Below are 27,714 nucleotides of genomic sequence, written 5' to 3'. Positions count from 1 at the left end.
CACTGGTCAGGATGCTGTTAGAAGAACACATGAAGGACATAAATAAATCTCTTAAAGAACTTCATGAGAAAAATGATCAAAATCTAGAAGCCCTTACAAGGGAAACATAAAAATCATTTAAAGAAATTCAGAAGAATATGGGATATAAGTTAGTAGCCAATAAGGAGTAAATGCAAAAATCACTTAAAGAAATACGGGAAAACTTTGATCAACAGGCAGAACTCATGAAAGGGGAAACATGAAAATCTCTCAAAGAATGAGAGGAAAACACAAACAAGCAAGTGAAGGAACTGAGCAAAAACATCCAGAATCTAAAAACAGAAGTAGAAACAACTAAGAAATCACAAAGGGAGACAACTTTGGAGATAGGTTTTCAAATATCATCAACCGAATACAAGAGATAGAAGAAAGAATCTCAGATACTGAAGATACCATAGAAACCATGGACTCAGCAGTCAAAGAAAATGCAAAATGCAAAAAGCTTGTAACCCAAAACATCCAGGAAATCCAGGACACAATGAGAAAGCAAAATCTAAGGATTATCGGCATTGATGGCAGTGAAGATTTACAACTTAAAGGGCCAGGAAATATCTTCAACAAAATTATGGAAGAAAACTTCCCTAACCTAAAGAGAGAAATGCCCATGATTATTCAAGAAGCCTACAGAACTCCAAACAGACTGGTCCAGAACAGAAATACTTCCTGTCACATAATAATCAAAATCCCAAACGTACTAAACAAAGAAAGAATACTTAGGGCAGTAAAAGAAAAAGGGCAAGTAACATATAAAGGAAGACCTATCAGAATTACACCATACTTCTCACCAGAGACCATGAAAGCTAGAAGATCCTGGGCGGAGCTCATGCAGACTCTAAGAGAAAACAAATGCCAGCCAAGACTACTATATCCAGCGAAACTCTCAATTACTATAGATGGAGAAACCAAGATATTCCATGACAAAACCAAATTTACACAATATCTTTCCACAAACCCAGCTCTTCAAAGGATAATAGGGGGAAAACACCATTACAACGAGGGAAACTATACCCTGGAAAAAGCAGGATATTAAACTTCTCTCATCAAATCGAGAAGATAACCACACAAGTGTAAAATTAACATAAAAAATGATAGGAAGCAATAACCACTACTCCTTAATATCTCTTAACATCAGTGGAATCAATTCCCCAATAAAAAGACATAGACTACAGACTGGATACATAAACAGGATCCTACATTTTGCTGGATACAGGAAACACACCCCAGTGTTAAAGACAAAAACTACCGTAGAGTAAAAGGCTAGAAGACAATTCTACAAGCAAATGGTCCCTGGAAACAAGCCGGAGTTGACATTCTAATATCATATAAAATTGACTTTCAACCTAATGTCATCAAAAGAGACATGGAAGGACACTTCTTGCTGGTCAAAGGAAAAGTCCAACAAGAAGAACTCTAAATCCTGAACATCTATGCTCCAAATGCAAGGGCACCCTCATTCATAAAAGAAACTTTACTAAAGCTCAAAGCACACATTGCACCTAACACAATAATCGTGGGTGACTTCAACCCTCCACTCTCCTCAATGGACGGATCAGGAAAACAGAAAGTGAACAGGGACACAGTGAAACTAATTGAAGCTTTGGACCAATTGGATTTAACACACACACACACACATATATAACTTTTCATCCCAAAGCAAAAGAATATACCTTTTCCTCAGAACCTCATGGTACCAATTAGAGTTAACAGATAGATATATAGAACATTTCACCCTAAAGCAAAAGAATATACCTTTTTCTCAGCACCTTGTGGTACCTTCTCCAAAATCGACCATATAATTGGTCACAAGACCTTCCTCAACAAATATAAGAAGATCGAACTAATCCCGTGCCTCCTATCAGATCACTATGGAGTAAAAGTGGTCTTTAACAACAACAAAAAAAACAACAGAAAGCCCGCATACACATGGAAACTGAACAATACTCAATGATACCTTGGTCAAGGAAGAAATAAAGAAAGAAATCAAAGATTTTTTAGAATTTAATGAATATGAAGGCACAACATTCCCAAATCTATGGGGCACAATGAAAGCAGTGCTAAGAGGAAAACTCATAGCTTTGAGTGCCTCCAAAAAGAAATTGTAGAGAGCATACACTAGAATCTTAACAGAACACCTGAAAGCCCTGGAACAAAAAGAAGCTAATTCACCCAGGAGAAGAAGACAGGAAATCATCAAACTCAGGGGTGAAAACAATCAAATAGAAACTAAGATAACCATAAAAAGAATCAACAAAACCAGGAGCTCTTCTTTGAGAAAATCATCAAGATAGATAAACCCTTAGCCAGACTAACCAAAGGGCACAGAGAGAGTATCCAAATTAACAAAATCAGAAATGAAAACGGGGATATAACAACAGAAACTGAGGAAATTCTAAAAAACATCAGATCCCACTACAAAAGCCTGTACTCAACACAACTGGAGAATCTGGAGGAAATGGACAATTTCTTAGACAGATACCAAATACAAAAATTACATCAGGATCAAATAGATCATCTAAACAGACCCATAACCCCTAAAGAAATAGAAGGGGTCAAGAAAGCCTTCTGACAAAAAAAAAAAAACAACACAGGTTTTAGTGCAGAATTCTATCAGACCTTCAAAGAAGACTTCAATACTCTTCAAACTATTCCACCAAATAGAAACAGAAGGAACACTACCCAACTCCTTCTACAAAGCCACAATTACGCTGATACCAAAACCACACAAAGATCCAACTAAGAAAGAGAATTTCAGGCCAATTTCCCTTATGAATATCGATGCAAAAATACTCAATAAAATTCTTGCCCACAGAATTCAAGAACACATCAAAATGATCATCCACCATGATCAAGTAGGCTTCATCCCAGGGATGCAGGGATGGTTCAATATATGGAAATCCATCAATGCTATCCACTACATAAACTCAAAGAAAAAAACCACATGATCCTTTCATTAGATGCTGAAAAAGCATTTGACAAAATTCAGCATCCTTTCATGCTAAAAGTCTTGGAAAGGACAGGAATTCAAGGCCCATATCTAAACACAGTAAAAGCAATATACAGCAAATCGGTAGCCAACATCAAACTAAATGGAGAGAAACTTGAAGCAATCCCACTAAAATCAGGGACTAGACAAGGCTGCCCCCTCTCTTCGTAGCTTTTCAATATAGTTCTTGAAGTCCTAGCTAGAGCAATTAGACAACATAGGAGGTCAAAGGGATACAAATTAGAAAAGAATACGTCAAATTATCACTATTTGCAGATGATATGATAGTATACTTAAGTGACCCAAAAAACTCTACCAGAGAACTTCTACAGCTGATAAACAACTTCAGCAATGTGGCTGGTTATAAAATCAACTCAAGAGAATCAGTAGCCTTTCTATACTCAAAGGATAAATAGACTGAGAAAGAAATTAGGGAAATGACACCCTTCATAATAGCCACAAATAGCATAAAGTATCTTGGGGTGACTCTAACCAAACAAGTGAAAGACCTATATGACAAGAACTTCAGATCTCTGAAGGAAATCGAAGAAGACCTTAGAAAATGGAAAAAATCCTCCATGCTCGTGGATCGGCAGGATTAATATAGTTAAAATGGCCATCTTGCCAAAATCAATCTACAGATTCAATGCAGTCCCCATCAAAATCCCAACTCAGTTCTTTATAGAACAATTCTCAAATTCATCTGGAATAACAAAAAACCCATGATAGCTAAAACTATTCTCAACAGTAGAAGAACTTCAGGGGGATTCAGTATCCCCGACCTCAAACATTACTACAGAGTAATAGTGATTAAAAACTGCATGGTATTGATATAATGTCAGGCAAGCGGATGAATGGAATAGGATTGAAGACCCAGAAATGAACCCACACACCTATGGTCACTTGATCTTCAACAAAGGATCTGAAAGCATCCAGTGGAAAAAAGATTGCGTTTGCAACAAATGGTGCTGGTTTAACTGGAGGTCAGCCTGCGAATTGATCCATTCTTATCTCCTTGTACTAAGCTCAACTCCAAGTGGATCAAGGACCTCCACATAAAACCTAACACACTGAAGCTAATAGAAAAGAAACTGGGGAAGACCCTTGAGGACCTGTGCACAAGGTAAAATTTCCTTAACAGAACACCAATAGCTTATGCTCTCAGATCAAGAATTGACAAATGGGACCTCATAAAACTACAAAGTTTCTGTAAGGCAAAGGACACTGTCAAAAGTACAAAACGTCAACCAACAGATTGGGAAAGTATCTTCACCAACCCTAAATCTGACCGAGGGCTAATATCTAATATATACAAAGAACTCAAAAAGGTAGAATCCAGAGAACCAAATAACCCTATTAAAAATTGGGATACAGAGCTAAACAAAGACTTTTCACATGAAGAAGTTCAGATGGCTGAGAAGCAACTTAAAAAATGCTCAACTTCATTAGTCATTAGGGACATGCAAATCAAAACAACCCTGAGGTTTCACCTCACACTAGTCAGAATAGCTAAGATTAAAAATTCAGGTGATAGCAGGTGTTGGAGATGGTGTGGAGAAAGAGGAACACTCGTCCACTGCTGGTGGGGTCGCAACCTGGTACAACCACTCTGGAAATCAGTCTGGTGGTTTCTCAGAAAACTGGGCAGGTCACTTCCGGAGGACCCTGCTATACCACTCCTGGGCATATACCCAGAGGATTCCCCAGCATGCAATAAGGACACATGCTCCACTATGTTCATAGCAGCCCTATTTGTAGCAGCCAGAAGCTGGAAAGAATGCAGGTGTCCCTCAGTGGAGGAATGGGTACAAAAATGTGGTATATTTACACAATGGAGTACTATTCAGCCATTAGAAACAATGAATTCGTGAAATTCATTGTTGTTGATGGAGCTGGAGAACATCATACTGAGTGAGGTAACCCAGTCTCAAAAGATCAATCATGGTATGCACTCACTGATAAGTGGATATTAGCCTAGAAACTTTGAATACCCAAGACATAATCCACATATTAAATGATGTTCAAGAAGAACGGAGGAGTGGCCTCTGGTTTTGGAAAGACTCAGTGCAGCAGTGTAGGGGAATACCCGAATGGGGAAGTGGGAAGGGGCAGATGGGGGAATAGGGGTAGGGAAGAGGGCATATGGGACTTTTGGGGAGTGGGGAGCCTGAAAAGGGGAAATCATTTCACATGTAAATAAAGAATATATTGAATAAAAAAAAAAAAGACTTGCATTGGGGGAGAAAAGAGACTTGCCTTGGTCATCGTGTCTGTTCTCTGCAGTAAAACCCTAAGAGATTAATCCAGATTGTACACAGGTTTGCTTGTCATTCAGTTATTGCTCTGTTTATACGTCACAGTTAGAGTTGATATAGTATAATTTTGAGGGGCCTCATGATTTTCAGAATGGGAATTAAGCACTGACTTATGCTAAAAGTTATGATTTTTGTCAGCACTTAACATGACAGTCCTTTTTCTCTGTAACTTTTGAATGCAGACTCACCTCTAGATTTGAAAGTTCTAGATGGCATCCTACTCCTATGTGAGGTTGTTTAATCAACAATACAAAGTCATTTACTGACTGGAGGATGTTTCAGTGGTTAAAGCAGTTGACACACAAAGATGAAGACTGGGGCTTAGATTCTCAATATAATGGTACTGTTGTGTGAGCTTGGTGGCCTGCTTGTAATTTCAATTCCAGAAGTCAGAGATCCCTAGCCATAAGTTGGCAATAGCTACCACTGCAATGTCTGTGTTTGAGAGAGATCTTCTTGAATAAAGTAGAGGTGGAATTTGGGATTTTAAGATAGAAAAAAAAGTGGCTATTTGGTAGGTGCTGCAGGTTCATTTCAGGATAAACCTTAGTAAGCTGTTATCTGAGAAGGTGAAGGAACGAACATCTTTTACAGGTTGGGTCTGTGTCCCATTTCTGCTAGGACTTGTTACTGTTAAATGAGAATGTGCAGGAATGGTATGAGTAGTACTGATTTTAGGAAATTAATTTTTGGTAATTAAAACTGTTATTAGCCACATTAAAGTGGATTTCTACTTTACAAGAATATAGTTGATAAGAAGGCTGGGGCATGCTAACTGGAATTGGGTTGCCCCTGAGTCTCGGAAGAGAGTTATGTTTATGTTATTAGCATGATTTCCAAAATCTCAGGCCTCAATGCTCGCATACATTAATGATTCTCCAAATGTGTAGGTCCCTCCACCCATACAAACATGAATACATATACACCCCCCACACACACACACACACAGGAAAAAGGAAAAAAAAATCTGTTGTTTACCATCTTTCTCATTCATTTTAGTTAGGTGTTTTGAGATAACTTATTGAAGGTTTTCATTAAAACCTCTTTCACTGTGTGCTTTTTGTTGTTGTTGTGGAATGACATCGTGTGTGTGTGAGTGTGTGTGTGTGTGTGTGTGTACTTCTGTGCTTGTATGGGATGGATGTAAATGAATGTGCAAGTGCATACATGTGGAGGCTCGATGGTCAGTGTAGTTCCTTGGGTCCTATAACCTGCTGATTAATTTAAGCTGTATGGCTCGCTGGAAAACCCCGGTAATCTTCCCGTCTCCACCTTTCTAGTTCTGTGATATGCTCATACCACCATCCTTACCTCTCAATATTTATTTATTCATTTATTTATTTATTTATGTATGTATGTATGTATGTATGTATGTATGTATGTATGTTATAACAAATTCTAGGGCTCAAACTCAGCTCATGTTTACCACATAAGTATTTTACACACTGACAGATCTCCTCAGCCTGTTATTGTCCCATTTCCTTAAGCCACCCTAACCAGTCCTTGTTAGATTCAAATTGTTTTACTGCTCCTTATTCCTGTATTTCAAGAGTGTTGGGGCCTTATTAAGGGTAGGTTTTGTCTCAATGGACTATTGCAGCTCCTTTAGTTATTTCAGCTACTCTAACTTTCTTCTTATCATCATTAATGCCATTTTGCTTTTTTCATTTGCTTGTTTGCTTCAGCAGTACTTTTTAACTTCCTCAAGAAAGTATTCTTTTTATCCAAACTTGATTAAAATCTTTGGTGTAAAAGGTTTGCCCTTTTGCCTTTCCAGGTTTTGACATTTTAATGTATACAATTATTTAGAACTTTTAATTTGATGAGATGATATATGCCTTTAATCTAATCACTTAAGTGGCAGATCTCAGAGTTGAAGTCCAGTCTGGTTTATATAGTGAGTTCCAGACCAGCCACAGCTGCACAGTGAAACTTTCCCTTAAAAGGAAAGGGAAAAAACAAAAACAATCCTCAACTCTGTGCCATTTATAAAGATGGGGTAAAAAACTTTTGATTTTAAATAAGTGACTTATGCCTCTTAAATTTGTGTAGGGTTGTTGTTAACTACCTTAATTTCAGTATTACTGCATGTCAGGAATTAACTACTTTTAAAGAGAAGACAAAAGGTGATGTCAGGGTACAGGTGGTATGTATCAACTTTGTTATCTTGTAGTCTTCTAGTTCTAAAAAACAGTATCAAAAGCAAAGTCACTATAATCAACATAATAATGATGAAAGTTAAAAAGATTTTAAATAACTGTATTTTTCATATGTGTTTAAGACAGACAAGAATATAGTTTTGGAAAATGATACCAATAGACGTTCTCAAGTCATGGCTGCCACATTCTTTTGTGGTATCTGAAGTGCATCAAAATGGTTTAATCTCTTAAATAGACACATGATATGGTATAATGATTATAACTTGGTAATTTGACTGGTACACTATTATATCTGATTGCAACCCTCATTCTCTTGATGATTCATATGCAGTCTTAGGACTTAGGCTGACATTTCTCAGATGCATGTACTGGTTTTTATTTTATTTATTTATTTGTTTGTTTGTTTGTTTGTTTGCTAACTTGACACAAGTTAATATCATCAGAGTGTAAGGAGCCTCAGTTGAAAAAATGTCTTCATAGGATCTAGCTGTAAGGAATTTTCTCAATTAGTGATCAGTTGGGAAGGGCTCAGCCCATTGCAGGTGGTTCCATCCCTGGGATGGTAGGTGGTCTTGGGTTTTATAAGAAAGCAGGCTGAACAAGGCGTGATGAACAAGCCAGTAAGCAGCACCCCTCCATGGCCTCTGCATCTGCTCCTTACTCTAGGTCCCTGCCCTGTGTGAGTTCCTGTTCTGACTTCCTTCAGTGATGAACAGTGGTGTGGAAGTATAACCCAAATAAATGATTTCCTCCCTAACTTGCCTTTTGTCCATGTTGTTTTGTCACAGCAGTAGAAACCCTAATTAAGATAATGTCTTAGGAAAAAATAAACCCCAGCTATTTATTGGGAAGACTACAGATTCATCTTCAGATGTCTGAGCAATTCTTATTTAAATATATTTATTGAACCAGAGTATCTAACTAGGGTTTTACTGCTGTGAACAGGTATCATGACTAAGGCAACTCTAGTTGTTTTTTTTTTTTTTTAGTCGTTAGTGTGTGTATTTTCAACATGTATGAAGATTCTTTTTTTTTTTTTTTTTACCATTTTTCATATCTTTTAAGTTTTGTAGTCTCCATACATTTCTTCTCAAACTTCTTCATCTGTTTATGAGGCATATCTATCTTTAAGAAATCCAACATCATGTTATAGCTCTTTGATTTTTCTCTATATGAATTTGCATGGTTTTGCTATGGAAAAGAGATTAGTTACATTTAGTTATATTTCAGTATGGACCAAATAATTTTTGTATTATTATTCTTTAATCTGTTTTTATAGTTCAGTCATTAACCCCCTTCTAGCCCGCCCTCTGACTGTTCTTCATCCTCCAATACCTCCTCCTCAAGAGGATGTTCCCAACCCACCTTACCTCCCCACTCCCTGGGTTAGGTGGGTCTACTCTCATTGAGGCCAGACCAGGCAGTCCTCTGCTGTTATATATCAGGGCCTCATAACAGCTGGTGTATGCTGCCTGGTTGGTGTCCCAGTGTCTGAGAGAACTCCGGGTTCCAGCTTAGTTGAGACTGCTGGTCTTCCTATGGGATTGCCCTCCTTCTCAGCTTCTTCCAGCTTTTCTCTAATTCAACCACAGGGCCCTGGCTTGGTGCATTTGTTGGGTATACATTTCTGCATCTGACTGTTTCAACTGCTTGTTTGGCCTCTGAGCAGGCAGCCGTGATAGACTCCTGTTTGTAAGCACACCATAGCGTCAGTAATAGGGCCAGGCCTTGGAACCTCCCCTTTATCTGGATCCCAATTTGGGCCTGTCACTGGACCTCCTTTCCCTCAGGCTCTTCTCCATCTCTATCCAGTTTTCTTTTCCTCCTTCTGTATATACACTTGAAACTGTTGAGATTAGCAAAAGTATAATAGGATATTGAAAAATCACATCTTAAATAATGTCATTTACCACCATTTGTGGTTATAAATGGCTGATCAGTATATGATATATAACATTGATAACCGGCGAATAAAAATATATTCAGTGAATAAGAAAATTTGCTTTCTAATAATTTATATTTAATACATTGTGTCCTTCAAATAACATTGGCAACTGACATGGTACAGAAAGGTTTCTGTACTGTAAATTTTTAGGAGTTGACTTTAAATTTTTTTTTAAGTCACCTCTGTGAAATTCATACATCCAAATTGGCCAACAGATCTTTGTTTGTTTATCTATTTATCTATTTATCCATTTATTTATCCATTTATTTATTTATATTTTTATTTTCTATATTCTTTGTTTACATTCCAAATGATTTTTCCTTTCCTGGTTCCCCTCCTCCCCATAAGTCCCATAATCCCTCTTCCCTCCGCCCATTCCCCAATCAACCCCCTCCCACTTCTCTGTCCTGGTATTCCCCTACAACGCTGCATCAAGCCTTTCCAGGACCAGGGCCCTCTCCTTCCTTCTTTTTGGGAATGATTTGATATGTGAGTTGTGTCTTGGGTATTCAGAGCTTCTGGGCTAATATCCAGTGACTATCTGTGCTTATCTGTGACTGCATTCCATGTGTGTTCTTTTGTGAATGAGTTACCTCACTTAGGATGATATTTTCCAGTTCCAACCACTTGCCTACAAATTTCATGAATTCATTGTTTTTAATTGCTGAGTAGTATTCCATTGTGTAAATATACCACATTTTCTGTATCCATTCCTCATTGAGGGACATCTGGGTTCTTTCCAGATTCGGGTTATTATAAATAAGGCCGCTATGAACATAGGTCCTTATTGCATCCCGGGGAATCCTCTGGGCATATATGCCCAGGAGTGGTATAGCAGGGTCTTCCGGAAGTGCCATGTGCAGATGGTTGTACCATCTTACAGTCCCACCAGCAGTGGAGGAGTGTTCCTCGTTCTCCACATCCTCGCCAACACCTACTGTCTCCTGAGTTTTTAATCTTAGCCATTCTGACTGGTGTGAGGTGAAATCTCAGGGTTGTTTTGATTGCATTTCCCTAATGACTAATGATGAACATTTCTTAAGGTGCTTCTCAGCCATTGGAAATTCTTCAGATGAAAATTCTAAAACAGGAGTAAAAGTGCTTTTTTTTTTTTTTTTTTTTTTTTTTTGTATTTTACCTTTCTTAATTCACAGAATCATTTGAGTAAAGAAAGATAACATATAGATATTATTAATTTATCCACTTGTTTAAGTGTATGTTTTTAAAGAAAATTCTCATAAGGAAGAATTTAAATTTGTTAAAACTTTTCATTATATTTATAATATATATTTTAATTTATAATATATATATTATTTTATGTATACATATATAATTTATATGGTGAGATTGCTCAGTAGGTGTAAATGCATTTGCTATGGCCAAGCCTAAGATCATGAGAGTTCAAAATCTTGGTACTAGAAAGTAATAAGAGAGAACTAACTCCTGCAACTTGCCCTCTGTCCTCCATATGTACTCTACACAGACACATTAAATAATTAAAACAAATTTTTAAAAAATATTGTTGAGGAAGGTCAATTGTCAGCTGTAGGGAAGAACTCACTATTCCAGCCAGGAAGTTGGACACAGGCAGTCTCATATTTGGGTAAGGAGCTATTTATATATTTTTTTGCAAGAATACTTTTTAAATTACAAAATTTTAATGAGTAACTGTGTGAAACCAGCTAAAAGAAGTTATTGTTAAGGACTGTTGTCATTGTCACAGCTGCTGATGTTTGCTTTGTCACTGCAGCTCTGTTACCACTCACCAGACTGCATCTTTGTTACTGTCAAGAACTTCCAATTTCTTTGGCTCCTTCTCTTCTGCTAAGGAGCCATGAGATTGTCCCTGGACATCCACTGTCTTGTGCCTCCTGAAGTTCTGCTTTTGTTTTTTCCTTGGGTGTCATGTTTCAGCCTTTTGTATTTGTCACAACAGGCTATTCTGTGGTTGCTACTGCTTCTCTTGATCTTTTCCTACCTAGAGTTAGGAAGACAAACTGAGAAGTTTTTTTCTTTTTTTTTTCTTCTTTTGGTGGGGAGCCTGATATTGTACCCTAGGAAGAGACAGCAAAATAATGTGTCTCCCATCTAGCTCATCAGACATGTTGCATAGTCTGTATATAGACAGAAATTGGATATTTACAATAACCACAATGGGCTTTCATGTAACTAAAGGACTGATTTTAAACCTCTTAGGGTACTGCTCCTTTTTGTACATGTCACAATGCTCCCTGTTAGGATGTCGAAAGTACTGCCCCTCTGGCTAGAATGGAAAAGGCTGCAGTATCATTTAGAGGTTTATGTGACTTATGATGCTAGAGAGGCCCATGTCAACTTGAGAACCCTTTAGGGATTGAATCCAGAAAATATTTATATTGCATTACAGAAAAAATATATATAATATAGTTTGTTACAGTAGGAAAATTACAGTTAAGACATTAGGTAGCAATGAATTAATTTTATGGGTGGAAGTCATCACTGTATTAAAAGTGTATTAATAGGTCACAGCATTAAGGAAGGGTGAGAACCACTGCTTTAGGAACTGTGTTGCTGCCACAGTTATTCATTGCTTCCTCAAAGCAGAAAGGAGTTTGGCTGGCTATTGTACATTCTTTTTTTTGTTCAGTCAGCCAGCTCTCCATAGAAGAGTCCAACAGCTTTTATTCAGGGGGGAATCAATACTCCCATCCCTATATTATGCTTATTTATAGAAAATTAATGTCAGAAGGAATATACTAAGATCTTACTATTAATCATAAAAGTTTAAACAACACTTTGATCAGTCCTGACATCTCATATAAGCAGAGTGATATAACAGGTCTTTTGTGTTTGTTGTCTTCCAAATATGTAACATAAATTTTTCAAGGGTCATCTATTCAGTACCGATCCGTGTATCAGCACTTTATTTCTTTTTATTGCTGAATAATATTGCTAATAACAATTAGATGACTGTACTGTAATTTATTTATCACCCGACAATGGATATTTGGATTGCTTCAAGTGATCGACTAGTTTATAAATAAGGCTTCTATGAACATCCATGTGACTTCTTGTGTAATCATGCGCCTTCATGTCTCCTGTGTCCGTATTTACAGTGGTCACAAGGTAAAAACACATTTAAAAGGCTATCCTGGGGTACATAGTGTAGTGGCAACAAAGCGATGATCTGCACAGTGCACTGTGGATATGTGTGCACATACATGTTTTATATAGGCACACACTTACACAAATAAACACCTTTTTTTTTTTTTTTTTTTTTTTGTTAGCCAGTCAGAGTGACACATAACTTTAATTCTAGCACTTGGGAGGGAGAGGCAGGCAGAGTTTTGTGAATTCAAGGCTAGGCTGATCTAGTCTGTAGAGTGAGTTCCAGGACAGCAGGGCTATGTAGAAAGACTCTTGTCTCCAAAAGTTAACTTTTTTAAACTTTACATTTATTTACTTATGTGTATTTGTGTGTCTATGTGTACATGTATGCACACATACATGTGTGTCATGGCTCACATGTGAAAAGAAATATACTAAGAGCTCATTATTAATCATAAAAGTTTAGACAACACGTTGAACAGTGTCCAGCTTTAGCCCCCAGGGCATTGGGTTTATTTATATGTTCTATTAAGTTAAAAGAAATTGAGATATTATTCCAGATTGAAGGAAAGAGGCAACTAAATATACTTGACCCAAGTTTGGATCATTTACTATTGTGTGTGTGTTGGTCTGTCTCTGTGGCCTGCACAGTCCACAGAGAGATGAGCTGCCGTAGGCATGCGGGCAGTTTGGCACAACACAACACATCTCAACTCAATAGCCAGTGTTGGGTCAAACTTCAGAAATTGAAATGGTATTGCTTTTCGTTAGGCTCATTTAAACTGAGCACAGATTGGTGAAAACTGTTCTTGTGATGATCAACTCATTCCCAAACAGAGAGGAATGCATTCTAAATCTCTTTGAGGAACAAAGTAAGCTAAATAAAGATCAGACATGACTACAATGAGACTCTTTGTAAACTACATGTCATACCTTCCATAAAGTTCTTTGAGAAAATCAACAAGATAGATAAACCCTTAGCCAGACTGACCAAAGGGCACAGAGAAAGTATCCAAATTAACAAACTTAGAACTGGAAAGGGAGATATAACAACGAAAACTGAGGAAATCCAAAAAATCATCAGATCCTACTACAAGAGCCTGTACTCAACACAACTGGAGAATCTGGAGGAAATGGACAATTTCCTTGACAGATACCAAATACCAAAATTAAATCAGGACCAAATAGATCATCTAAACAGTCCCATAACACCTAAAGAAATAGAAGGAGTCATAGAAAGTCTTCCAACCAAAAAAAGCACAGGACCAGATGGTTTCAGTGCAGAATTCTATCAGACCTTCAAAGAAGAGTTAACACCAATACTCTTCAAACTATTCCACAAAATAGAAACAGAAGGAACACTACCCAATTCCTTCTACGAAGCCACAATTACGCTGGTACCAAAGCCACACAAAGATCCAACAAAGAAAGAGTACTTCAGACCAATTTCCCTTATGAACATCGATGCAAAAATACTCAATAAAATTCTTGCCAACCGAATCCAAGAACACATCAAAACGATCATCCACCATGATCAAGTAGGCTTTATCCCGGGAATGCAGGGTTGGTTTAATATACGGAAATCCATCAATGCAATCCACTACATAAACAAACTCAAAGAAAAAAACCACATGGTCATTTCATTGGATGCTGAAAAAGCATTTGACAAAATTCAGCATCCTTTCATGCTTAAAGTCTTGGAAAGAACAGGAATTCAAGGCCCATACCTAAACATAGTAAAAGCAATATACAGCAAACCGGTAGCCAGCATCAAACTAAATGGAGAGAAACTTGAAGCAATCCCACTAAAATCAAGGACTAGACAGGGCTGCCCCCTCTCTCCTTATCTTTTCAATATTGTACTTGAGGTACTAGCTTGGGCAATTCGACAACATAAGGAGGTCAAAGGGATACTTAATCTTTAGAGTGAGAAAAATAAGTTTATGAGAATGGGTCTGGAGGAGTGTCTGGTGCCAGACTCCATAAGGGTCACCAGGCTAGAAAGTACTTGTTCTCCAGTCCTTTGGAAAGAGAACAGGTTTTGCCTTCCTTGAAGGAACAACCCTGTATACTTAACATTCTAGATTCCCTTATATCTGGGGTATATCTGTGAACATAAAGACCCATTTGCCTTTCCCAATAGTTATAATTGTAGTAACTTTCTTGGAAACTGTGGATTAGATCGAAGAATTTAATTTTAACTACCTAGCTTTGATAGTTGTACATGATATATAGAGGAATTCCTTTATTTCAGGGCTCTAGATTTTGTGTTTTTCTCTCAATGCAATCCACTACATAAACAAACTCAAAGAAAAAAACCACATGGTCATTTCATTGGATGCTGAAAAAGCATTTGACAAAATTCAGCATCCTTTCATGCTTAAAGTCTTGGAAAGAACAGGAATTCACAGAAGTGGAGGATAGAGGACAAGCAAGTAAGCAAATGACTATGCAAACCTAGAAACTTTTAATACAGTATATGTAGTAGTTCTTATAGTATTTCAGCTTTTATATAAACTTTAGATTTGTTTCAATATTAAAACTTCTATATGAAATTTGGAAATAAATTGGTGAAAAGTCTCTGTAGTATACTTTTGTCTGAAAACAAATATGAAATATTTGACACCTTTTAAAGCATTAAAGTAGTGAACTATTCTTGTCACCAGATGCAGTTCGTGTGGAAAATTAAGTATTTCCCCATCCAAAATCAAGTAGCCTGATCTGCATTGAAATTGAAAGTTCAAGAGAAGTAATACTGTTACTTTTAGCATTGCATTATTCTTGCAGTGCCTAGAACTCTGTAAAAGATACCTAATAGCCTCCTTGTGATGAGTGTGCATTGTGTATCAAGCCTACTTAGATCTTTATAATGCTCTTGTGAGAACATAGGCAGTGTTTCCACATGATACATTAGAAAAGTAGGGCCTAGAATTATAATTTCCTAGGATTGCTAGGAACCATAAGATTTGATTCTGGAGAAGGCTACATGTTGTAGTAACTACTACTCTCACCAGATAGAGAACTAGTGATAGATCAGAGTAACAATTCTACTCTTTGGTGAACCACTGAGTGTATTGGGCTCACTTAAAGGGGCCTTGACTATAAGTTTGTATCAGCAAACAGTTTTTTACTAGCATGGATAACTAGTCCCCAAAGCTATATGGATGGAGAACTTTAGTGAACTTGGTATCTTTTATGTGTTTAGCATCTTACTGAGACTATGTAGAATTACATATAATTCAGGGGCAAGGGTAGCATTAGGAAGGAGGGTTTTTTCCAGTAAGGGTCTAATGTCTGTCCTCAACAACTCCTTCTATATAAAAACTTCTGACCTTGATTAGGTTCTGTTTTAGTAGTCAGAGCTGCTCTGGAGACTCGTATTCTCAGAAGATAGTGTTAAATGACAGTGTTTTTAATCTTTTCTATATACTTTTTCTGAATGCTTTTCTGAATAAACAAACTAACAAACCATGAATATAAATTAAATGCAATTATGCTTGAATCATAAAAATTTATTAATAGATGAGTTTTTATAGGCGTCTTCATTTTTGACAAAATATATTTGTTGATGTATTTATGATTTATTCATTTACTTACACATTATTATTTTTTGCATATATATGCTTACATTTTAATTGAAATTGTTACAGAGATTGCTCTTAGGTAGAGGGCTGAGGCTTTCGAATTAGCAAGAGACTTTTTGGTATTGTAAATGAAAATTTTCCTTATAGAATTTAAAAAAATATACAGTAGCAGAATATTTGATGACCACACCATGTTCTGAACAGAGTCTCAGCAATTATAAGATCATGTCAGTCTTTTTTCTTTATGTCTACAATCCTAGTCCCATTCTCCTCTGCTCCATTATTTTTCCAAGTTCTCTTATCTTGTAACTGATTCTATTTTTTAATTAGATGTTTTCTTTATTTATATTTCAAATGTTATCCTCTTTCCTTGGTTCCCCTCTGAAAAACCACTCTCCCATCCCCCTCCCCACTCATCAACCCACCCACTCCTGCTTCCCTGTCCTGGTATTCCCCTACACTTGGGCATCGAGCCTTCTCAGGACCAAGGGACTCTCCTCGCATTGATGTCTTTTTTTTTTTTTTTCATTTCAATATCTTTTTTTTTATTTGATATATTTTTATTTACATTTCAAATGATTTCCCCTTTCCTGGCTCCCCACTCCCCGAAATTCCCATAAGCCCTCTACCCTCCCCCTGTTCCCCCATCCCCCCTTCCCATCTCCCTGTTCTGGTATTCTCCTATACTGCTGCACTGAGCCTTTGCAGCACCAGGGGCCACTCCTCCGTTCTTCTTGGACATCATTTGATATGTGGATTATGTCTTGGGTATTCCAAGTTTCTAGGCTAATATCCGCTTATCAGTGAGTGCATACCATGATTGATCTTTTGAGACTGGGTTACCTCACTTAGTATGATGTTCTCCAGCTCCATCCATTTGCTTAAGAATTTCATGAATTCATTGTTTCTTTTTTTTTTATTCGATATAATTTATTTACATTTCAAATGATTTCCCCTTTTCTAGCCCCCCCCTCCCCGAAAGTCCCGTAAGCCCCCTTCTCTTCCCCTGTCCTCCCTCCCACCCCTTCCCAGTTCCCCGTTCTGGTTTTGCCGAATACTGTTTCACTGAGTCTTTCCAGAACCAGGGACCGCTCCTCCTTTCTTCTTGTATCTCATTTGATGTGTGGATTATGTTTTGGGTATTCCAGTTTTCTAGGTTAATAACCACTTATTAGTGGGTGCATACCATGATTCACCTTTTGAGTCTGGGTTACCTCACTTAGTATGATGTTCTCTAGCTCCATCCATTTTCCTAAGAATTTCATGAATTCGTTGTTTCTAATGGCTGAATAGTACTCCATTGTGTAGATATACCACATTTTTTGCATCCACTCTTCTGTTGAGGGATACCTGGGTTCTTTCCAGCATCTGGCAATTATAAATAGGGCTGCTATGAACATAGTAGAGCATGTATCCTTATTACATGGTGGGGAATCCTCTGGGTATATGCCCAGGAATGGTATAGCAGGATCTTCTGGAAATGAGGTGCCCAGTTTTCGGAGGAACCGCCAGACTGATTTCCAGAGTGGTTGTACCAATTTGCAACCCCACCAGCAGTGGAGGAGTGTTCCTCTTTCTCCACACCCTCTCCAACACCTGCTGTCTCCTGAATTTTTAATCTTAGCCATTCTGACTGGTGTAAGGTGAAATCTCAGGGTTATTTTGATTTGCATTTCCCTAATGACTAATGAAGTTGAGCATTTTTTAAGATGCTTCTTCACCATCCGAAGTTCTTCAGGTGAGAATTCTTTGTTTAACTCTGTACCCCATTTTTTAATTGGGTTGTTTGGTTTTCTGGAGTCTAACTTCTTGAGTTCTTTATATATATTGGATATTAGCCCTCTATCTGATGTAGGATTGGTGAAGATCTTTTCCCAATTTGTTGGTTGCTGATTTGTCCTCTTGATGGTGTCCTTTGCCTTACAGAAACTTTGTAATTTTATGAGGTCCCATTTGTCAATTCTTGATCTTAGAGCATATGCTATTGGTGTTCTGTTCAGAAACTTTCTCCCTGTACCGATGTCCTCAAGGGTCTTCCCCAGTTTCTTTTCTATTAGCTTCAGAGTGGCTTTATGTGGAGGTCCTTGATCCATTTGGATTTGAGCTTAGTACAAGGAGACAAGGATAGATCAATTCGCATTCTTCTGCATGCTGACCTCCAGTTGAACCAGCACCATTTGTTGAAAAGGCTATCTTTTTTCCATTGGATGTTTTCAGCCTCTTTGTCGAGGATCAAGTGGCCATAGGTGTGTGGGTTCATTTCTGGATCTTCAATCCTGTTCCATTGATCCTCCTGCCTGTCACTGTACCAATACCATGCAGTGTTTAACACTATTGCTCTGTAGTATTGCTTGAGGTCAGGGATACTGATTCCCCCAGATTTTCTTTTGTTGCTGAGAATAGTTTTAGCTATCCTGGGTTTTTTGTTGTTCCAGATGAATTTGATAATTGCTCTTTCTAACTCTGTGAAGAATTGAGTTGGGATTTTGATGGGTATTGCATTGAATCTGTATATTGCTTTTGGCAAAATGGCCATTTTAACTATATTGATTCGACCGATCCATGAGCATGGAAGGTTTTCCCATTTTTTGAGGTCTTCTTCCATTTCCTTCTTCAGAGTCTTGAAGTTCTTGTCATACAGATCTTTCACATGTTTGGTAAGAGTCACCCCAAGATACTTTATACTGTTTGTGGCTATTGTGAAGGGGGTCATTTCCCTAATTTCTTTCTCAGCCTGCTTATCCTTTGAGTATAGGAAGGCCACTGATTTGCTTGAGTTGATTTTATAACCTGCCACTTTGCTGAAGTTGTTTATCAGCTGTAGGAGCTCTCTAGTGGAGTTTTTTGGGTCACTTAGGTAGACTATCATGTCGTCTGCAAATAATGATAGTTTGACTTCCTCCTTTCCAATTTGTATCCCTTTGACCTCCTTATGTTGTCGAATTGCCCGAGCTAGTACCTCAAGTACAATATTGAAAAGATAAGGAGAAAAGGGGCAGCCTTGTCTGGTCCCTGATTTCAGTGGGATTGCTTCAAGTTTCTCTCCATTTAGTTTGATGCTGGCTACCGGTTTGCTGTATATTGCTTTTACTATGTTTAGGTATGGGCCTTGAATTCCTGTTCTCTACAAGACTTTAAGCATGAAAGGATGCTGAATTTTGTCAAATGCTTTTTCAGCATCCAATGAAATGACCATGTGGTTTTTTTCTTTGAGTTTGTTTATGTAGTGGATTGTATTGATGGATTTCCGTATATTGAACCAACCCTGCATTCCCTGGATAAAGCCTACTTGATCATGGTGGATGATCGTTTTGATGTATTCTTGGATTCGGTTGGCAAGAATTTTATTGAGTATTTTTGCATCGATGTTCATAAGGGAAATTGGTCTGAAGTTCTCTTTCTTTGTTGGATCTTTGTGTGGCTTTGTATCAGCGTAATTGTGGCTTCGTAGAAGGAATTGGGTAGTGTTCCTTCTGTTTCTATTTTGTGGAATAGTTTGAAGAGTATTGGTGTTAACTCTTCTTTGAAGGTCTGGTAGAATTCTGCACTGAAACCATCTGGTCCTGTGCTTTTTTTGGTTGGAAGACTTTCTATGACTCCTTCTATTTCTTTAGGCTTTATGGGACTGTTTAGATGGTCTAGTTGGTCCTGATTTAATTTTGGTATTTGGTATCTGTCAAGGAAATTGTCCATTTCCTCCAGATTCTCCAGTTGTGTTGAGTACAGGCTCTTGTAGTAGGATCTGATGATTTTTTGGATTTCCTCAGTTTTCGTTGTTATATCTCCCTTTTCATTTCTAAGTTTGTTAATTTGGATACTTTCTCTGTGCCCTTTGGTCAGTCTGGCTAAGGGTTTATCTATCTTGTTGATTTTCTCAAAGAACCAGCTCCTGGTTTTGTTGGTTTTTTGTATGGTTCTCTTTGTTTCTACTTGAGTGATTTCGGCCCTGAGTTTGATGATTTCCTGCCTTCTACTCCTCCTGGGCGAAATAGCTTCTTTTTGTACTAGGACTTTCAGGTGTGTCATTAAGCTGGTAATGTATGCTCTCTCCATTTTCTTTTTGGAGGCACTCAGGGCTATGAGCTTTCCTCTTAGCACTGCTTTCATTGTGTCCCATAGATTTGGGTATGTTGTGTTTTCATTTTCATTGTGTTCTAAAAAGTCTTTAATTTCTTTCTTTATTTCTTCCTTGACCAAGGTATCATTGAGTAGAGTAATGTTCAATTTCCACGTGTATGTGGGTTTTCTATTGTTTCTGTTGCTATTGAAGACCACTTTTACTCCATAGTGATCAGATAGGAGGCATGGGATTAGTTCGATCTTCTTATATTTGTTGAGGTCTGTCTTGTGACCAATTATATGGTTGATTTTGGAGAAGGTACCATGAGGTGCTGAAAAAAAGGTATATTCTTTTGTTTTAGGATAGAATGTTCTATATATATCTGTTAAATCTAATTGGTCCAAAGCTTTAATTAGTTTCATTGTGTCCTTGTTTAGTTTCTGTTTTCCCGATCGGTCCATTGAGGAGAGTGGAGTGTTGAAGTCCCCCACAATTATTGTGTTAGGTGCAATGTGTGCTTTGAGTTTTAATAAAGTTTCTTTTATGAAAGAGGATGCCCTTGCATTTGGAGCATAGATGTTCAGGATTGAGAGTTCTTCTTGTTGTATTTTTCCTTTGACCAGCAAGAAGTGTCCCTCAGAGTCTCTTTTGATGACTTTGGGTTGAAAGTCAATTTTATCTGATATTAAAATGGCTACTCCAGCTTGTTTCCTGAGACCATTTGCTTGTAAAATTGTCTTCCAGCCTTTTACTCTAAGGTAGTGTTTGTCTTTGACCCTGAGGTGTGTTTCCTGTAAGCAGCAAAATGTAGGGTCCTGTTTCCGTATCCAGTCAGTTAGTCTGTGTCTTTTTATTGGGGCATTAAGTCCACTGATGTTAAGAGATATTAAGAATAGTGATTGTTACTTCCTATCATTTTTGACGTTTTTTTTTAAATTTGATTGCTTAACTTCTTTTGGGTTTGATGAGAGGTTACTATCTTGCTTTTTCCAGGGTGAAGTTTCCCTCCTTGTATTGGTGTTGTCATCCTATTATCCTTTTTAGGGCTGGGTTTGTGGATAGATATTGGGTAAACTTGGTTTTGTCGTGAAATATCGTAGTTTCTCCATCTAAGGTGATTGCGAGTTTTGCTGGATATAGTAGTTTTGGTTGGCATTTGTGTTCTCTTAGAGTCTGCATGGGATATGCCCAGGACCTTCTAGCCTTCATAGTGTTAGGTGAAAAGTCTGCTGTGATTCTGATAGGTCTTCCTTTATATGTTACTTGGCTTTTTTCTCTTACTGCCTTTAATATTCTTTCTTTGTTTAGAACATTTGGTGTTTTGATTATTATGTGTCGGGAAGTATTTCTTTTCTGGTCCAGTCTATTTGGAGTTCTGTAGGCTTCTTGTATATTCATAGGCATCTCTCTCTTTAGGTTAGGGAAGTTTTCTTCCATAATTTTATTGAAGATATTTGCTGGCCCTTTAAGTTGTAAATCTTCACTCTCATCTATGCCTATAATCCTTAGGTTTGGTCTTCTCATTGTGTCCTGGATTTCCTGGATATTTTGGGTTACAAGCTTTTTGCATTTTGCATTTTCTTTAACTGTTGAGTCCATGGTTTCTATGGAATCTTCAGCATCTGAGATTCTTTCTTCTATTTTTGTATTCTGTTGTTGATATTTGCATCTCTGTCCCCTGATTTCTTCCCAAGGCTTTCTATCTCCAAAGTTGTCTCCCTTTGAGTTTTCTTAGTTGTTTCTACTTCTGATTTTAGATCCTGGATGGTTTTGCTTAGCTCCTTCACTTGCTTGTTTGTGCTTTCCTGTAATTCTTTAAGAGATTTTTGTGTTTCCTCTTTCATGACCTCAGCCGGTTGACCAAAGTTCTCCTGTATTTCTTTAAGAGATTTTTGTGTTTCATATTTCATGAACTCAGCGTGTTGACCAAAGTTCTGCTGTATTTCTTTTAAGTGTTTTTTGCATTTCCTCCTTGTTGGCTTTTGTATTCTCCTGGATTTCTTTCAATGATTTTTGTGTTTCCCTTGCAAGGGCTTCTAACTTTTGATCCATTTTCTCCTGAATTTCTTTAAGTATGTCCTTCATGTGTTCCTGTACCAGCATCATGACCAGTGATTTTAAATCCAAATCTTGTTTTACTGGTGTGATGGGGTATCCAGGACATGCTGGTAGAGGAGAATTGGGTTCAGATGTTGCCATATTGCCTTGATTTCTGTTAGTGACGTTCCTCCGTTTGCCTTTTGCCATCTAGCTCTCAGTGGTGTCACTTGGTCTTGTCAGTGCTGGACTCACTAGTACAAGCTGCCCCTTCTCCGTTGGCCTCTGGTGCACAGCTTACACCCTGCACTGCCTGCAGACAGGGTGCTGCTGTCCAGGCTGTTCAGATCCCGAAGCAGGCACCTGAAGGCTCCCGCTGGGGCCCGCAGGATTTACCGGAGCACACCGACTTCTCCCAGCTGGCTGCCTGGAAGCCCCCGCTAGCCTCTTGAGGGACCTGGAAATGTGGTGCGGCTGCCCAGGCTGATCTGAATCGGAGAGAGTTGAGCTGAGGGCTTCCACCTGAGGCCTTGCCCCAGATTGTGTCTGTGGACCAGATGGAGCCCGTGTGCACCCCCAGGGAGCGCTGAAGGTGTATGCTGCTGTGATCTCCCCTGTGTTCCGCTCACTCTGCTGGGCAGCCGATTCACCAACCAGGCTGGCGCACACAAGGTTAGCCTGGCCGCCCAGTCCCTGAGTCCAGGCCAAAGCCTGGGATGCCAAGGTCCGAGCAAAGTTCCCCTAGGGCTATGACTGTTAATTGGGTCCGCCATGTGACCCGGATGGCTTCCGTGCAGCGAAAGGCTCCGCAGAACCGCAGCTGCTTGCCGCCGGGCTGGTCAGCGAAGGTCAGTGGTCGTGGGCGCAGGGCCTAACTGGACCCTGTGTTGCCTTGGTTCCACTGCTGATGGCCTTTCAGCTGGAAGAGCCACTGCTGCACTTCTCATTGATGTCTTACAAGGCCATCCTCTGCTACATATGCAGCTGGAGAATTGGGTTTCTCCATATGTACTCTTTGGTTGGTGGTTTAGTGTCTAGAGCTCTGGGTCTCCTGGTTGGTTCATATTGTTGTTCCTCCTATATGGTACTGCAAACCTCCTCAGCTCCTTGTGTCTTTTCTCTATCTCCTCCATTGGGGACACAGTGCTCAGTTCAATGGTTGGATCAGAATATCCACCTCTGATTTTTCAGATACTGGCAGAGTCTCTCAGGAGACAACTATATCAGGCTCCTGTCAGCAAGCACTTGTTGGCATCCACAACAGTTTCTGGATTCTGTAACTGTCTATGGGATGGATCCCCAGGTGGGCCAGTCTCTGGATGGCCTTTCCTTCAGTCTCTGTTCCACACTTTGTCTCTGTATCTCTTTCTAGGAGATATTTTGTGTCCTCTTCTGAGAAGGACCGAAGTATCCACACTATGGTCTTCCTGCTTTTTGAGCTGGTATTTTATTTTGCTTTTATTTGTATTTCTTTGATGACAAACTATACTTAATACATTTCAGAAGTTTTAAATTTATTTTTAATTTGTCAGCTTTTTTCCCCCTAAAATCTGTATGTTTTCTTTCAAAATAATTCAGCAGTATTTTTGTAAAAAAAACTGCAGAGAAATGTAGAGTATGTCCGCTGGTACAAAAAAAAGCACAAAGCTGGACTTTTACTACTAATTACCAGAACTTACCATTAAAGTGTAGAAATTGAAGCTCAGTGGTATTTGTAAAATGACAGAGAACTGTGAAGAGTCACTACTGTGTGTTTAGCTGGTTTTTGATCCAAACATCATTTTGATTCAATGGGAGAAAGAACAGTTTTTTGTTATGTTCAGCAGTTGTTTTCCTATATTGAGTTAAAAAAATTCTAAGTTTTACAAAGTTTAATTTGTTATTTTCCTTCATAACAATGTTTAATAGAATATTATCCATTTTAAGGTTACTATAGATTTCCTCTTTGTTTAGTGCTATTACAGTTATAGATACTTCCAGTTTTCAGGTCACTCCTACTCTTTATTATTTTATGGGTGACAAGTGAGCTCTACACACTTAAATGCATTTTTTTTTTTTTTTTAGCAACAAGGGCATTACACTAAGTATTATATAGAAATAAAAACCAGGAAATTAAAAATTGAAACTATTTTCTATTAGGTATTCTCAAAATTTTCCAATTGTTTTATTTTCAGTTTTGGGGCCAACCAAATGCTAAGCATTCGACCTGGTTATGTGCTTTGTTTCTTTCTTTTATTCTGTAGCGTCTTTATTCAGCCTGGGTGAATTGTTATTTTGGGGTGTTTAAAAAAAGATAAGCCAAGGACATTAGTTAGACTCTCCTTGATTTTAATTTAATCTATTCAGTTTATGAACATTTGGTTATATTGTCTTAAAATGAACATATATTTCTTAAACTTTAGTATGTGAATCTTTTTGGGCGGTATGAAGCATCTATTTACTACAGAAAGGTCATCAAATATAAAATCCTACTCATCTAGCTTAGAATATCAGCACATTTATTTAGAGTTCCTTTACAATCTTAGGTATATGTAACTTATGAGCAACTAAACTACTAAAAAGTCTCCCACTCTCCCAGCAACTATTAACTGCCTCTAATGTACCCAGAGAGAAGGGTTGCAGGACATGAAGGTGTGGAAGCATTTGGATCTTCTCACCCAGTAATCTCTAGTTAACTGCTGCTACATCCTTAGAGGTGGTATCGTCTTCTTGGCCACCCCTCCTCCTCACCTGGCATCAAAAGAAAAGTTAAAAGAACTGTCCATCAACCACTTAATTGCTAAAATTTATGCACTGGCATGGAACAACTTCAATGAAATAAGTCAAGATATTTTTAGAGATTTCTAAAACTCTAAATATATCAATAGTAGAAATAGAATGTTCCAGATGTCTACATGCATAACAAAATTAACACAAATCCTGTTTCTACATATCTTAAGTGTCTCTGGAAAGATAACAAGAAATTACTGCTTCTTAAGAATGGGTGCTGCAGCCTTTATATGGTGGTTGGTGGTTCAGACTCTCAGAGCCCCTAGGGTCCAGGTTAGTTAACTCTGTTGGTCTGTGGAATTCCTATCCCCTTTCCAGGGCCGGAAATCCTTCTTATTCTTTCATAAGAGTCCCTAGGTCTCGTCCATTGTTAGGCCGTGGGTGTCTTTATGTGTCTGAGTCAGCTGTATCCTGCTCATAAGTAGCAGAAGTTCAGCTTGACCTTCATCTGGGTCCTGAATAACTGGAATGGGGGCTATCCTGAAGGCTGTTGCCTGTAAGTGAGATATGTTCTACTAGCTGGGCTGCCTCCCTTTGTGGGAGAGGAAATGCTTAGTCTTGCAGAGACTTGAAGTGTCCAGGGTGCCGGTGGGATGCCCACCTGCTCAGAGGAGAATAGGATAGGGAATGGACTGTGGGAGGAGGTGACCGGAAAGGGGGACAGGAAGTGAGTGGGATTTAAAATGAATAAGTAAAAAAAAATGAAAGAAAAAAGAATGGAAGCTGATGACTGTGATAGTGCTAGGATAACTAAAACTGGGTCATGTTGACAAAACTCAAATTTTGTAGAAGTCTCTAGGTTCCTACCTCTTCCCCAGCTATGATGTATAATGTTCCTACAGTGCCCTCTGTTTATAAAGGCTAGTAATGCAGCAGATAGAAGTAGAGTATGTTTACAGGGGGTCTCCTCCAGCATCTTAAAGGAAGACAAATAAGTATAGATTTGGAGACAGGAGACAGAAAATTGGTAATTGAAACAGGGCTTTAATGAAAATAAATTACTCAGAAAAGTATAATTATTGAAAAGAAAAATGACAAACCTAGACCTGATTAACACATCCTCTGGCAATGAATATTGTATAGAAAGGGATAATTTATCTGAGAGGAAAGCCACAAAATTATGTGACTTTTTAGTTTTAGAGAACTCTTTAACCACACAGTGGGTTTGAGATTAGCCTAGATTATATAAGAATGTGCATGGGAAAAACAAAACAGAAAAATAACTGGGGGCAGTAGGTGGTAGTAAGCAGATAATGCCTCTTAATTTTCATTTAGCAAAATTGATGTTGGCTAATTTGGAGAAGCAATAGCCATGTAGCTAGTTGATGTATAATGGATAGACATTTCTGGATTTGGATAAAGTAACTACAGAAAAATTTCTGATGTTCTCTGGCTTTAGGATACAGTAGCTAGTATCAATGTTGACAACTTAGTAGGCTGGGGATGCATCTTAACTGGGAGATTGCTTAGCACCCACAAAGTTCTGGGTTTTGTCAGTACACTGCAGAAACAAACATAATGGTGAATGTGTGTAATACTACCTAGCACTTGGGCATATACCCAAAGGATTCCCTGACATGCAGTAAGGACACATGGTCCATTATGTTCATAGCAGCCTTATTTATAATAGCCAGAAGCTGGAAAGAACCCAGATGTCCCTCACTGGAGGAATGGATACAGAAAATGTGGTATATTTACACAATGGAATACTACTCAGCAATTAAAAACAATGAAATTTGTAGGCAAATGGTTGAAACTGGAAAATATCATCCTAAGTGAGGTAACCCAATCACAAAAGAATACACAGGAAATGCTATCTCTGATAAGTGGGTATTAATTAGCCCAGAAGCTCTGAATACCCAAGGCACAATTAGCATATCAAATGACTCCCATGAAGAAGCAAGGAGAGGGTCCTGATCCTGGAAAGACTTGATCTAGCATTGTAGGGGAGTACCAGGACAGAGAAAAAGGAGGGAGGTGATTGGAGAATGGGTGGACAAAAGAAGGCATATGGAACATATGGGGAGGGGGGGAATGGGAAAGGGGTAATCATTTGGAATGTAAACAAAGAATATAGAAAATAAAAAAATTTATATATTAAAATAAAACCTAGCACCGGTGAGATGGAAGGAGCAGGATTTCAGAGCTTTTTGTTGTTGGTTTGTTTATTTTATTTTGTATTGGTTTTGGTTTTGTCTTTTCAGTCACATAGTGAGTTTGAGGTTAGCTTGTGCTAAATGACATCATATCTGGGAAAACCAAAAGAGGAAAATAACTGTGCCATGAGGGTAGTGATAATTTGATAATTTAAACTGTATCAGAATAGAACTGTTTTGACTTTTCTGTATCCCCGGTATCATGAACAGCTCCAAGATTGCCCGCTTTCCGTATTTGTTGAAAGAATAAGTTTTTTTTTTTTTGTTAGTTTGCTTTTGAGTAATTCATCAACAAAATCGGAAATACCAAATTTCCTACGAGTGTTTTAGTGATCGTGGCACACAAAGTGCAGGAGAGTCTCTTGAGGAAGATATAAATTTGGTAATGTCAAGTGTAGACATAGTTAAAATCATCAAACATTGCTATATAGAAAATCGTTTCAGATCTAAAATTTTATTTTAATATCTCTTCAATTTTGATGTTTTTATTGTTATTTTTGGTCATTGAAAATTTTAAATTGTTTTTCTTTATTGATTGATCTTTGACGAAACCACCGTCATTGGATCAAACAATTTAAGA

At 38.1% G+C, this 27,714-nt stretch overlaps 1 protein-coding gene across 4 annotated transcripts in view; it reads left to right on the top strand.

Annotated features, from left to right (window-relative positions):
* The window catches only part of Stag1 (stromal antigen 1), a 757,688-nt gene that overhangs the window by 511,184 nt on the left and 218,790 nt on the right, over positions 1-27,714 (top strand). The gene's annotated exons all lie outside the window — the stretch shown is intronic.

This window comes from Apodemus sylvaticus, chromosome 7 (assembly GCF_947179515.1).
Source record: "Apodemus sylvaticus chromosome 7, mApoSyl1.1, whole genome shotgun sequence".
NCBI classification, from domain to species: domain Eukaryota; kingdom Metazoa; phylum Chordata; class Mammalia; order Rodentia; family Muridae; genus Apodemus; species Apodemus sylvaticus.
Note: the sequence above shows the minus strand (reverse complement) of the source record. Positions and strands in the feature narration are given on the sequence as shown.